We start from the raw sequence: 12,249 nt of genomic DNA, 5'->3' as shown, positions 1-12,249 counted from the left end.
TTGCAAACAATTTATTGAAAGATCCGAGACAAACAAGTTAGAAAGTTTTGTGAATTGCGTGCAAGAGCTTGAGCCAAAGATTCGTGGTTGTTACTCAGATGACATCAAGCTTAGTAAGGAAGAACATGTTATGGTGATCTTGGTGGACTGCTGCTTCATATTAGAGTTTCTACTCAGGTACCATTTCATGCTTACACGTGGCGACGATGCTATTCTTTTGCCAACACGGTTAAGGGTCTATATACGATATGATTTGTTGTTGCTTGAGAATCAAGTCCCATTCTTTGTTCTTGACAAGCTTTAAAATCTAGTTTTTCCTTCTACCTACATTGGTCGGAGCCACGACAGGCATCCTTTGTTGTTAAGTCTCGCTCTTTATCATGTAGTTCCTGGTAGAATAATCTTTCCTGGTGATTATAAGGGTGAGTTATCAGTATCCAATGTTGGTGGAACTCAACAGATTCAACATCAACTCATTCTTTCCGCTTGGAAACAGATTTCTAATGTCTTAATTTATTTTGGCTCAAACCCTATTTGGTGTTTAGAATTTAACTCATAATTGGAATTGCTCCAAATACTTGAAATGCTATTAGAAATGGTGTGCCTTTCTAATGTTTGGAGTTGGTGCTCTAAAAACATGCTTCCTTTGGTCAATCCATCAATCTAGTTGCCTACATGGATTCATAATATTGCCATTACATGTAATGATTATAAAGGCCAAAAGAGATAGAAAGTAAACAATAGAACTAGAAGAGCTGGGGTAATCACCCCTTCCCCAGTTATAGAATTATACTGGAAATGCAGGAAATTATAGAGCAGAAAAACCAAAGTTGTCATCTCTCGAAGAAATATGTTTCTTGATATTTTGGACAAAATTGGGATTGGTGGGTGACACTCTTGTAGACCCAAATATTAAGCTTCAACCAGATCAAAGAGATTTGGACGAAAGAAGATATCAAAAGATTTGTTTTATGCATTACATGTATTAGCAGAACATCTTTAAGACAGACAACAAAAGCAGAGAAAAGAACAGGTTGTTAGTGAAGTGGAGTTTTCAGATTCTATAAATGTCTGACAGGGGAAAACCTCTAAAAAATCATGAGTTTCACACCAAATAGAGGACAAATATCCAATTCTGCCCAAACTTTTCTTGTCCACGTGTTTGCTATCTAATATAGTTACCCCCAACCAAATACACCAATTAGTGGCACAGATAGCACACTACTGCAAAGATTTGGCTTCCTTCCTCCTCCCAAAACCAACTTACCTAAGTCAACAAGAACTGCTCCAGAGATCTAGAACACCCAACACATAAATATATAGAATTAGCCATAAAACAAATATTCAACTGATTCTAAACTTGCACTTATATTTAGTATTTCCATTTCACAATGCATGGCACACAATCCCAAATCAAATGAAGAAGGATCTCTTGTAAAAAGCATCAGCATAGTCTCTACATTAAAATAAAGCAAATCATGAATGTCCCACATCGTACTGCTAAAAACCAGTGCTGCCTATTCAAATATATGTTACTGATATCTGAAAAAAGGCCACTTTGTAATTGAAGTGTTATAAAACAATTGTCATATCCAAAAAATAATCAGTTGATACAACTTTGTAATTCACAGACAAAATGTTGTTACATGAATAATCTAATGTATGATCATTTCTTTCAACTTAAGAGTATTAAGCTTTTGCAATTTCTAACCCAAAAAATACATTAACATACTCTCTAAACCCATCCTCATCAGCCAAAAAATAAGTTTCTCTAATCTTGTGAAAGGTGTGGCAGGTGAGCAAGCTGTCAGACCCGGCCTGATGGCACTTCCCAGCAACTCGATCCACGTGAAGTGTGTCAACCACCTTCTCCAAACCGCCATAGAGGCCATTGCAGAACCTCATCACATGCTTCACATCATAAGCATTTCCCCCAAACAGCTCTTTTACAAGCACCAAGAACTCCTCCAAGCTTTTCGGAAGAACACCCCAAGTCAGAATCTTCACCAAATATCCAATATCATAAGCACCATGGAAAGTGACCCATGTCAGTGCTTTGTTGAACAGCAGCCCAGATGCTGCTGCCAACTTCGCAAAATGCACCGAAGAAACTCCAGCCACTGAGTCCTTTGCGTGGATGTCACGCATGAGATTGAAGTCTCGGAAATTGAACTGCCAGATGTAGTGAGTTCTGTTGTTGGTTCCTAGGTCAGGGAGGTTGCCGTGTTCATCGGAGAGAGTGAGTGCAAGCTGGATGATTTTGAGGGCGTCAACATTGGCCTTCATGACTTGGTAAGTTTCCTCTGGAACAAGACTCCGGTAGTTCTTGTTGCGGGACAGGATGACTATTGGGAATTCAGTGTCAATGGAGACAAATCGATATTTGTCAATTAGGCTGCTTATGATTTGGAACTCGGAATCAGCGTTGGCAGCCCACACTTTGCCTGATCACAACCGAACTATTGGGATTAGGCTCTAGTAGCGGCAGTCGCTCCACAAACCTTGGCTGAGCAGCACAATAAAAAGGCGGAAAACCAACAACCATGGCTCTCGGTGGTTGTTGAAGTCGTTCTCGTTCATCATCGACCCTCGTCATTGTTGTATATATGGTCGTCATACTCAAAGCAACTCTGTTAAATAATTATTAGAAACTGAAGAAAAAGATAGAACAAGGGAAGTCACTGGAAACGGTGCAGTACTTTTTCTTTGGGCGGGTTCGTCTAAGGAATGCTTTGAGGCTTGGGCAGATTGGGGTATGAGTAAGAAAAGGAGTTTCTTGCGGTGATGTGGTTTGTGTGGAAGGATAGGAATGAGATGATTTTCAACAATGTTATGTTTGATGAAGAAAGAATGAAACCTGATATAGCTGTTTCCTGTTGTGCTTCAAACTGGAAGCCGGAGAGGGAACAAAGAACCTTTCATGCAGGTGTGGACGTTGTTGTTTAGGTGCTGCCTTCTACTAGTTAATATTGAAAACTAAAATTTGATAATCAATTCAAAGACAACCAAATGTGAAGATAGATTAAAGGGTGCGTTTTGGTCTTTAGTCTTTAGTGTTTACCTACGTCCTGTGTCAAAGATATGTATGATTTATAGGGGAATATATATATTTTTACTTTGAAAAAAATATATATAAAATAAATCTGCAACACATCACTTAAATACTAGTGATTGACACATTAGTAAATACTGCTAGCTTTTCCATTTATGAACATGTTTAAACTAATATCTATGAATAGAATTATTCTTTATTATTCTACTAAGTTTTCCTTCAATGAACTCCAAGATAAAAGTGATTCTGGAATTCTCTGCTTGCAAGGGTTGCATACATGGCTATAAATCCATTCAAATACAGAATGATATAGAAAACAATGACGTAATTCAGATACATAATAATAACAACGACATTCAAATAAGTGATGTTTCAGATATGAAATGAAATCAAGGCTGAATAGGGTGACTCACTTAACAACTGCATAAGAAGGATTAACAGTCTTAACTCAATTATGACAAAAATAAGCAGAAAGGCACCAATTTAATGAATAAGAGTGGCATGGAGAGAGGGAGTAACAAAGTCAGAACCATGATGATGGTGTTACTATGATAGCACTTAGCACCATAATTCGACTTTGCAAATGTTTAGGTGAGAGTGGTTGAAATCATAGCAAACATAAACATTAGGGATGAGTTGTGCAGAAAATGGAAAAATATGTTTGTATTATGAATCAGAATTATTATCTGTCTCAAGTCCAACATATATAAGCTATGCTAAATGAAAGGTGAGTCAGCTTGCTAACTCCAAGACTAGTCACAACAGAATAACTGATAACTAACTAGATAACTTGCTCATCAACTACTAACAGTATTTGTTTGATCTGTTTCTTGGTTTTCTTGATTCTTATGCATATATACTCTATTATAATTAAATGGAGAAAAAGTGAGGAAAGAGTATACCAGATAAATCTCCTCAAATGCGGCCAAGATGGAACTTGTAGTTAAATACTACCTTTTTTTAATACATTATTGTATATATTTAGATACATCGATTGGCAAACTTTCCAAGAAACTGAAAACAGCTATAGACGTATGCAATCGCTTGAAGAACAAATAACAGCAGAAGAGAGCTTGAGAAAACAAAACAGATGCAACAACTCTATACTAATTTGAATATGCCTCTATTATTATTTTATATGAAAGAAAGGTGTACACAAAAGTGATTCTTTTCATTTAAGTTAATCCAAAAGATCATTTCGTATAACTCAAAAAGCTATAATTTATATCTTTTTTAAAAGATCTTTTTCCTTAAAAAAAAGATAATTTTTACATAATAAATAAACAAAAAAATATTTTTATATTATTATACCTAAATAGAATTAATAAACAAAAAAAAATCTTTTTATATAATATATTCAAACATAAAATTATTTTTATTTCTTTATAAAATTTTTTAAAAGAAGATAACTCTTTCAAAAAAAGATAACTTGAAAAAATAGGATTTCACTCAAACAAACCATATTAAAAAAGAACTACCACAAGTCCAAAAGAATGTACATAATGTCTCCTATGTTATTTTGCCTTGTTTTGTAAGTAAACCAGTAACGGTAAAGCAAACCCTTTTAGTCCTATATTATACCACATTGTAGTAGTGATTGTACCCCCACGTTCGTTTCTTCTTACCAAGCTTTTCAATGGCAGAGGCAGAGGTTGCCCCAAGAAAGAGACTCATCATTAAGCTTCGTTTGCCGCGTTCAAGAACAGTGTCATCTGAAGAGTGCAGAGTAAAGGATGATGCTGATACTGAAAAGCGTGGACCAGAATATATGGCTTCTGATTCATGCGGCGAGAAGAGGAAGAAAGATCAGCATTGCAGCACTACTGAATTCTCGTGTAATGTAGTGGGAAAGAGCCATGCAAAAGGTTCTAGAACCTTGTCAACTGATGCACCGTGCAAACAAAAGAAGGACAATGATGGTGCTGATTCTCGTGGAGGCAGAAATAGAAGAAAGTTGGCAACTTCTGAAGTTTCTGTTTCCACAAAATTTTATGTGCAAGAACACCACAATGCATGTTCAAGAATTCCAAGAACCGGTTCTAAGATGCTTGACTCGAAGAACACAAAGAAGGAAGAGGAAGAACATCACAATGCATGTTCAAGAATCCCAAGAACCGGTTCGAAGAAGGAAGAGGAGATGAAGGTTGTTCTGAATGAGCAGAGAATGGATCGTTATCAAAAGATGCAGTGTTGGGTGATCTTGAAGCGCTTCATGGTTGGAAGAGATGGCTGGGCTTTCAATAAGACTCTGGATCCCAAGAAGTTAGGAATTCTTGGTAACAAATGTGAGAGCGTGTTGTTGAAGCCAATAGGGTTTGAGGATATAGAGTCAAAGCTGCACAAATTCGTGTATTCAGGGCCTGATGAATTTGCAAAGGATATGAGGCTTTTGTTTTCTTATGGATTCATGTACCCTCAAAGGGATCAGATTCATAGAGTTGCAAGGAGATTCAGTGAGAGCTTTGAAATTACTTGGAAGGCTTTGATGGAAAAGTGGTCAACTGAAGAGAGGAGAAGGAACACGATCTTCAAAGGGGAAGAACGAATAATAAAGTGCACCAAAAGTTTTAGTACAAAGCTCTGAAACTGTTATCAATGGAAGAAGCAGAAAGTGGAAGAAGGCCACGTAGGGATCAACGTGTTGGATTCAACTCTTTTGCTAAGAACTATATTATTCTTTCGACAATTTTCTTTACCAATGTTTCTCAAACAAACTCGAGCCAACTACTTTCTTTTTTAATTCATCTTAGTGTGATGAAACTGTGAAATCCGTACGCTTGATTTCTAGCTTCAGTCAAAGTTTGGCTTACTCATATTTGTCACACTGATGTATGTTTTAATTTCTTCTGTTAATAATATTCTAATTGTTCTTATTTTTATGTTAATTTCTATTCAATTATCACTTTTTAAGTTTATTTGCCTTTATGTCATTAACTCGTCCCATAACAAAGCATATTGTTCTCCTTAGTGTTCTCCTAATTTTCTGCAATTGCTTAAAAATTGTCTCGAATTTATTAGAATTTAAAATTGTTATTTGGCCAAACAAAACTATTAAGAGAGTGAGTCCAAACTGGATGATTTTGAGTTCGTCAACATTGGCCTTCATGACTTGGTAAGTTTCCTCTGGAACAAGACTCCGGTAGTTCTTGTTGCGGGGCAGGATGACTAATCCGGGAATTCAGTGTCCATGGAGACAAATCGATATTTGTTAATCAGGCTGCTTATGATTTGGAACTCGGAATCAGTGTTGGCAGCCCACACTTGCCTGATCACAACCGAACTATTGGGACTAGGCTCGCAGTCGCTCCATAAATCTTGGCTGAGCAGCACAATAAAAAGGCGGAAAACCAACGACCATGGGCAGTGGCATCAGAAAAACTCTCGGTGGTTGTTGAAGTCGTTCTCGTTCATCATCGACCCTCGCCATTCTTGTATATATGGTTGTCATGCTCTTCCTGGAAACCAACTCTGTTAAATTATTAGAAACTGAGAAAAAGATAGAACAAAGGAATGTAAATTGTGTGCTGTGTATGGGTGACTGGAAACGGTGCAGTACTTTTTCTTTGGGCGGGTTCGTCTAAGGAATGCTTTGAGGCTTGGGCAGATTGGGGTATGAGTAAGAAAAGGAGTTTCTGTTTGTGCTTCAAACTGGAACCCGGAGAGGGAGCAAAGAACCTTTCATGCAGGTGTGGACGTTGTTGTTTAGGTGCTGCTTTCTACTAGTTAATATTGAAAACTAAAATTTGATAATCAATTCAAAGAACCAAATGTGAAGATAGATTAAAGGGTGCGTTTTGGTCTTTAGTCTTTAGTGTTTACCTACGTCCTCTGTCAAAGATATGTATGATTTATAGGGGAATATATATACTTTTACTTTGAAAAAAAAATATATAAAATAAATCTGCAACACATCACTTAATTATAAACACATACTTAATTGAGAAATCAAACATTCTGCATTGGCAAGTTGCCATGTCTATTGGTCCTTTGATGTGCCATAGTTTTTCTGGCATCCCTTGGGGAACAATTAATTGTTTATATATTTTCCTTGCAGGCAAGTCTTTCGGAGGGAGAAAATGACATTAGTTTGACCAGGATTACCATTGCAGGTCTATTTTTAAGGTTTGTGTTATATGCTCTGCCCGAATAACTACTATTGAAAAGATTAAGTAATTAACTAATCTTGTTTTGCTCATGGGTCTTTCGTATTGTTTATCGGTGTTAATAGGACTTTAAGTTGAGTGGAGACTATATACAAACTAATCTAAAAGGATTTAAATAGGGTGTTTTGGTTTTAGTCCCTCAAAAAAATTAATATAGGACCATAATTGCAAACAATTTATTGAAAGATCCGAGACAAACAACTTAGAAAGTTGCAAATTTATAGTGCAACTGAGTTGAAGGAAGCAGGAGTAAAGTTTGAGGTAAAGAAAGCTAGTCAATGCTTACTAGACTTGCAACTTTCTGGTCATACTTTGAGAATCCCATTCTTTAGAGTGGAAGATATTACTGAGGTTGTTTTGAGAAATTTGTTAGCTTTCGAGCAATGTCACTGTATCAATGAATCCTACTTTGCTGACTATATTGCTGTGTTAGATTTTCTTATTAACACAGACAAAGATGTAGATTTGCTTATTAAGAATGGAATAATTGAGAATTGGTTAGGTGATAGTAATGCAGTGGCCAAAATGTTCAATGGTCTTGGAGTGAACATTATGTATCCAGATTTTTCAAAGGTTGAATGCTTTTTGTGCACGCCCTTGGAACAAAAAAGTTGCGACTTATTGCAACACTCCATGCAAGACAGTAGTTTCTATTGCTGGAATTTTTCTGCTTGTTCTCACTGTTATTCAGACAGTATTTTCTATTCTCCAAGGAGTACACTAATACTAGATTAATGTTTGATATCCTTGTAATTGGAAGAATTGAAGTGTTTATTATGAACATGTGGCCACTTTATTATGTAATTATTGAAGACCACTGCATAAGGCAACTGCCTTTTCTGTAATTGTGTATCAAGTTTGAATGTGATATTTTTTTATTGTTGCTTTCTGGTTTCTATACATTATTTACACATCTTTATTCTGAAATTAGTATTCAAACATCATGTTCTATCTTAAGCTTTGAAACATTACGATCTTTACCTGCTTCGGGAACATTTGTAGCTTTGAAACAATAATGCTCCCAAATCAATTGTTTAGGTGATAGCAAAGCAGGGGATAAATTGTTCAATTGTCTTGAGGAGAACATTATCCATGAAACTTTTAATGCTGAGAATGCTTTCTGTAAACATCTTTATTAGCAGTTATCATGATACTAACTTTCCAGAATATCAAAAAATTTAGCTTTAAAAACATCATGATAGAGCAGTGGGTATCCCACAGGTAGTATCATCAAAATCTATTGCACGAGCTTGAGAAAAAAGAAAAGAAGAGATGAGAATATGTGAATCAAGAACGGACGAAGGAAGAAAAGAATGATGCTGCTGCTGTTTCAGCAGCCTTGATTTGGAAGCTTCCTATACAAGTAACCACCTTCAATGACGAAACCAATCAAAGTGACGCGCAAAGGTTCACAATCTATTCTTGTGTTACAAGTAATGACCAGAGGAATGAAAAGCTTAAACTGATAATCTTGGTTATCAGGTTTATATAGTTGGTCTTAGCTGAATGGTCTAACAAAAACTACCAAATCTGGTTTTATTCTAACTAACTTGCTGGCTGGAATATAACACAATCTAATTGGATTACACGTAAATATATACATCCTCTAATATCTTTCTATTGTGTATTTGAATACTTTGTGAAATGAACTAAAACTAAACAATTTTCTTCTGCATTACTTGCTTGCTATTCTTTTTCACAAAACAATGGTGAGCCAAGTAAAGTACTAAAAGTAGCAAAGTTAATAATACACAAACTCATTTTGTTTATATTAAAATTTAGCTTTTACTCATTAAATCTCAACCACACTCTTGTAATGCCAAAAGGAAAAGCTAGCAGTAGTAAATTATAATGTGTCAATCACTAGTGATACTGTAGTATACTTTAAGGCTAAGCCTTGTACAAATATGTTTCTTAATTCATAATCTCAGTGATACTTGCCTTTGAGCATCCAAGAAAAAATAAAGGGATCATATACTTGTCTTTGTTTTGCAGCTAAGATCAGCTTCTTTTCCCCATCTCAGCTATATATCTATCTCATGTTTTCTATAAGCTTGTGTGTCGTATTCACCATGCCACACAATCACTTGTGATGCTTCCAAAACTTTTGTGTTGTGTTGTTGTATAGGGTACTTCACTACTAAGTCAAAGGCGACACTCTCATATCGTTTCACTTTTCAAATACACAAAGGCTGAAAGGTGAGTGTGTCTTATTGTATTATCTTCCAAAATTTTCTTTTTGACCTTTCTGCTACATTCACTGATATAGAATTAGTTATAAAGATAAAGACATAAATAATCACCAAGACATACATTAAGTTATTTTCCATATGTGAATATGAAAATAAACAAAGACCGATTGAAGAGGAAAGAAAGCATACATATATTAGTTTTTTTTACCACTATAACACCTATTTAAACAATTACCAATATTCAAATGTCATTATTTTACCACTATAACACCTATTTTTTTTTTTTTTTTGATATCTTGACTGGAAGGTGTCTATTCGAAAAGTATTTCTAACCAAAAAAAATACTAACCCATAAAATATTTACTGTATAAAAGACACTAAAGCAGAATAAAAATCTCTTATTCTTCGTTTTCTCTCATTTAATTAAGTTTTTAATATTTATTATAAAACATTAGATATTATTAATTTTTAAAATTTTATAATAAAAATTAAATAATAAAATACAATTTATTTTAAAAAATTTATAATTTTGTGATATTATTATGAAAAAAAAATACTTGTAAATAATAATACACAAACTCTTTTTTTTGGGGGTATTAAAATGTCAATCTTGTATACATGTGTTTCTTCATAATCTCGGGTGATACTTGCCTTTGAGCATGAAAAACATAAATATATAGCAGCATCCAAAAAGAAAAAAAAAAGTGATATATACTTGCCTTTGTTATGCAGCTAAGATCAGCTTCTTTTCCCAGACTCATCACTATATCTATCTCATCTTGAATATGCACATGCCATTTATTTGGAATTGTTGTCATCACATAACACTGCTTCTTTTTTTGTAAGGTTGTCTTTTCCTATTCCTCCCATGCCATGCAATGTCTTGTTTTGATTGGAAGTGTTTTTCATTCAAACCGCATAAAATAATGATTTCTGACAAAAAGTTCAACCGTTGTTGTAGGGCACTGAGTCAAAGCCAGTCAACACTCGTATATATTAAAAGGCTGCAATGTGAGTTTGTCTTACTATATTATATTATCTTCCAAAATATATCTTTTTGTCTTTTTAACTAGCATTAATTAATAACATAGTAATAGTTATAAAGGTAAATAAATAAATAATCATAAGGAAACATGTTGATTATAATTAGGTGGAAACTCAGGTGCAGTCGACTTTACCTAAAAGTTGATACTTGAGAGTCATTAGATGATTTGACTGATATCAACTTCACGTGAAGTCGACTTCGCTTGAGTTTTCACCTAATTATAATCAACATGTTTCCTTTGTATACTATTTATACAGCTAGATGGCAAATCCGAATCCTAATGTTGCAATCAAGATTAAAGCAATGTTGGAGGCAGCACAACCTCGATTTACAGAGAAATGTTGCATCTACAGGGTGTCCCATGAGATTCGCAAATCAAATGAAGATGCATACACTCCAAAGGTTGTTTCAATTGGTCCTTTTCACCATGGGGATCAATATTTGCTAAACATGGAGGAGCCAAAAAGAATATTTTGTAGACAGTTCATTGAAAGATCTATGACAAACAACTTGGAAAGTTTTGTTAGTTGTGTGCAAGAGCTCGAACCAACGGTTCGTGCTTGTTACTCAGATAACATCAAGCTTACTGAGGAAGAACATGTTATGGTGATATTGGTGGATTGCTGCTTCATATTAGAACTTTTACTTAAGCGCTATCATGGGTGGAGACGAGGTGATGCCATTGTTCTGCCACGAAATTTAAGGGATCCTGTAGCATATGATTTGTTGTTGCTTGAGAATCAAGTTCCTTTCTTTGTTCTTGAGAAGCTTTATAACCTAGCTCTTGATTCTCCTCCATTACTAACACTCGCTCTTCGTTATATTGTTCCTTATAGTATCATCCTTCCTGATAGTATCATTTCCGGTGATGTTCTTAGGCTATTATCCAACGATACTGGAATAGCTCATTTCATAGATCTATCAAGAAAGTTTCTATTAGCATCCTCTGGCTTCTCTGGATGCTTAAGAGAAGCAGAGTTCCCCCACATTTATAGTGCCACTGAGTTGAGTGAAGCAGGAGTGAAGTTTAAGGTAAACAAAAATAGCCAATGCATGCTAGATTTGGAACTTTCAGGTCATTGTTTGAGAGTCCCATCTATTAGAGTGACACCCTTTACTGAAGCTATTTTGAGAAATTTGATAGCTTTTGAGCAATGCCACTGTATGAAGGAATCTTACCTGCTGACTATATAACAGCCTTGGATTTCCTTATCAACACAGAAAAAGATGTAGATTTGTTGATTAAGAAAGGAATCATTGAGAATTGGTTAGGTGATAGCAATGCAGTGGCTGAAATGTTCAATGGTCTTGCACTTCATGTTATAAATCCAGATTTTAATGTGCAATATATCCGTATTTTCAAAGAGTTGAATGCTTTCTGTGGCCACCCTTGCAACAAAAAAGTTGCAACTTTGAGGCGCGACTACTGCAACACTTCATGGAAGACAGTGGCTTCAATTGCTGGAATTTTTCTGCTTATTCTCACTGTTATTCAGACAGTATTTTCTATCCTTCAAGTGGTACACTAGATACTAGTGCTAGATTAATGTTTGTGTTGTGACTGGATGATTATAATATGGTAGACTTGATATGTTTGTATTTTGGAAGAACTAAAATGTTTGTAATTATTATTTATTGAAGACCTCTAAATTTGAATATGATCTTTTGTTATTGTTGTTTTCTTTGCATTATTTACACGTTTTTATTTCGGGAGAGTGCTAGGTAAATAATGACCATCTTGAACATCATGAGCAACCACCAATCAAATAAAAACACACTACATCTCCAAATTACTCA

The 12,249-nt window shown here is 35.1% G+C and overlaps 2 pseudogenes across 1 annotated transcript; one reads left to right on the top strand and one right to left on the bottom strand.

Annotated features, from left to right (window-relative positions):
• Positions 1–1,689: 1,689 nt before the first annotated feature.
• On the bottom strand, positions 1,690–2,286 carry LOC107606521 (putative CCR4-associated factor 1 homolog 11 pseudogene; annotated as a pseudogene).
• A 7,912-nt stretch (positions 2,287–10,198) lies between these two features.
• On the top strand, positions 10,199–12,090 carry LOC107608802 (UPF0481 protein At3g47200-like; annotated as a pseudogene). Its single transcript, XR_015892257.1, has 3 exons — positions 10,199–10,253; positions 10,369–10,418; positions 10,710–12,090. The product of XR_015892257.1 is annotated as a UPF0481 protein At3g47200-like (transcript).
• Positions 12,091–12,249: the final 159 nt, after the last annotated feature.

This window comes from Arachis ipaensis, chromosome B7 (assembly GCF_059453495.1).
Source record: "Arachis ipaensis isolate K30076 ecotype BB chromosome B7, ASM5945349v1, whole genome shotgun sequence".
In the NCBI taxonomy this organism is placed as follows: Eukaryota; Viridiplantae; Streptophyta; class Magnoliopsida; order Fabales; family Fabaceae; genus Arachis; species Arachis ipaensis.
The sequence above is the reverse complement of the archived record's forward strand: the minus strand, read 5'-3'. Positions and strand labels throughout refer to the sequence as shown.